The following is a 2500-nucleotide window of genomic DNA, read 5'->3' as shown; positions in this document are numbered from 1 at the left end:
TTTTGTTATATTTTGGTTTGTGTGTGTGTGTGTATGAGTGAGAGAGGAAAAAAAGTGTCAGGATGGATGCAACATCCCTTTTCCCTCAGAAGCTGAGGATTTAACTCTGCTTGGTTTTCCAGTCACTTGTCTGTGTTGCCTTTACGTCCACCCCCACCCTGTGCATCCATGTGTGTGTCTGTGTGTGTGTGTCTGTCTGTGTGTGTGTCTGTGTGTGTGTCTTGTATGTGTGTGTGTGTGTGTGTGTGTGTGTGTGTGTGTGTGTGAGAGAGAGAGAGAGAGAGAGAGATAGATAGTGTGTGTGTTTGTCTGTGTTGCCTTCACGTCCACCCCCACCCTGTGCATCCTTCCACAGATGGAGGTGCAGGCTGAGGTACAGTACACTGATCTCCAGACTACACTGCCCTGAGCTCACAGCTCAAGTCCAGTCACACTGAAGTCCAAAGCAGACCTCTATGGACACACTCTGCGCGTGGTGCAGAATTGATGAGGCAAATTTCATCATCCCACTCAGTCCGTACGGACTGTCCTTGCCACACCAAAAAAATGTTAAATCCGTACAGACGTGCTTATTAGCTGCACTGAGGCACAGGGAGTTCACAGGGCCGGAGTGGGACACTAAATATTGCTGGGAGATTTTCAGCTCCAGGGGACGGGGCTGTTGATGGGAGTGTGACCCAGCTTGGCCTAATTCCTATTTTAAGGGGGAAATCTGGGGCTCCTTAAAACATCTTGAGTAGTCTGTGCCCCGCTGATATGCATCTCATACCTGCATCATGCATGTCAGGCTATCATAGTTGTTACCGTGTTATAACCAGGGCCTCGGGGCGTGAGAGTGAAGGGCTGTGATCGCACAGTCCAGACTGCTGGAGGGCGCAGCACAGAACTTATACAAACAGCAACATCATGCGCTCATCCCCGGCATCAGGCTGACCGGGAATTCCAGCCACTCTGCTACTGTTGGGGATGCCACACATGCCTGCGCTTTGTGTGAACAAGTGGCCAATTAGTTTACCTGCCCGATGCTCTAGGCTGTTTGGATGCAGAATATGGTCTCTCTCTCTCCCCCCCCCTCTCTCTCTCCTTCCCTCTTTCTCTCTCTCTCTCGCTCTCTCTCTTTCCTTCCCCCCCTCTCTCTCTCTCCTTACCTCTCTCTCGTGGAGGTGTTGTTTTCCCCCCCCCTGACCTCCAGTATCAGCCATCAGTCAGCTCCCAGAGGGCACATCCGCGACACCCGCGAGCTTCCACAAACCCGTGTTTGAACGCAGTCCAATCAATCAATGTGATTTATCAGCGTCCTCCGCCTGGCAGCCTGCTCCTCTCCCTCTCCCCCGCTCCAGGGCCTCAGGAGAGGAAATAGTATTGGCCGGGGCGCCTGTTTTGCGGATTGAGTTGTACAGGGGTCACGGATGGAAACAAGAATTCATTCTGAGACAAATTACATGCAGGCTAGGATTTATAGGGGCACTTGGGTTGTCATTTGGGAGGCGTTGCTTGGGAATGACCTACAGAAGGGTACGTGCCTGCGTCTGTCGTGCTGTCGGGCGCGCTCGATTTGTTGCTGTTGGTGTCCGAACCTTCGATTTGATCTTTAGTTCTTTGATCGGCATTACAGTTAAAATCCAATATCGAAGCTATTTTCATGAACTGTATGAGGAGGTTCAGAACTTTGAGGATGCGCGTTGAAGTGCGAGAGGAAGCAGGTGATCAGAGCTTCACAATCAGTGGGACAGGCCTACTGTTCTGCTGGGCTGTCTCTGGAACACTTACATAGATCGCCCTCAGCTACAGGTGTGTGTGTGTGTGTGTGTGTGCACAGACATACAGTGTACTCCCATCTTTCAGTTACACCTGGATTTGCTCCTTTTGTACTGGCCAGTCAGAGGCCTGGAAGCTTTTCAGGGCACCAACTGAATGAAAAAAACAGCACACTGGTTATCACCCAGTAATTGCCTAAGACAGAGCCAACTTCTGTGAGTTTGAGCGTGAGTGTGCAGCTTATCTTGCGAGGCGAGCGTTTCTCTAGGGAAGCTCACGAGAGGCGAGAGGTAGCAAATGGCTCTGCAATGCCCAATGAAGGACGGGAGACAAATTAGAAACCAAATTGATGATTTCCCTGCCTCCGTGGCCCATCTGCAGTAGGCGAACCGTAATCTCTCTGGTTTAGTAATGCAATATTCAGCGCAGGGATTTGATGAATTTGATACGGACCATTTAGCATAAGGAGTGAAACTTTCCAGGGTTGTGTGGGTGTGATGGGTTGTGTGTCCTTATACTGTAGTTAACTAAGGTTTCTTACTAGCCTGTTTTTGCTTTTGCACACTTTTATAAACTTGGAATATGTAGTATGAAATATGTTCTGAGAAATGGATTCTTTAGAAAGGCTCTGTGAACAGGCATGCTACACATAATCTTTTCGCTCACAAACAGAATCTTTCCCTCACACAGAGAGAAGCCCTTTTGTAGGCAAGGAAATGCTCATTGTCCCTCCAGAGGCTTC

At 49.5% G+C, this 2500-nt stretch overlaps 1 protein-coding gene across 2 annotated transcripts in view; it reads left to right on the top strand.

Moving 5' to 3' along the window:
- Nucleotides 1–2500, top strand: part of LOC143136178 (acyl-CoA synthetase short-chain family member 3, mitochondrial-like) — a 31479-nt gene that overhangs the window by 14766 nt on the left and 14213 nt on the right. The window lies entirely within an intron of this gene.

Source organism: Alosa pseudoharengus, unplaced genomic scaffold (genome assembly GCF_046254945.1).
Source record: "Alosa pseudoharengus isolate Yale_2024_CS ecotype anadromous, Long Island Sound unplaced genomic scaffold, YU_APseudo_1.1 YU_APseudo_1.1_scf_20, whole genome shotgun sequence".
NCBI classification, from domain to species: Eukaryota; Metazoa; Chordata; class Actinopteri; order Clupeiformes; family Clupeidae; genus Alosa; species Alosa pseudoharengus.
This window is presented reverse-complemented; position numbering and strand designations above follow the sequence as displayed.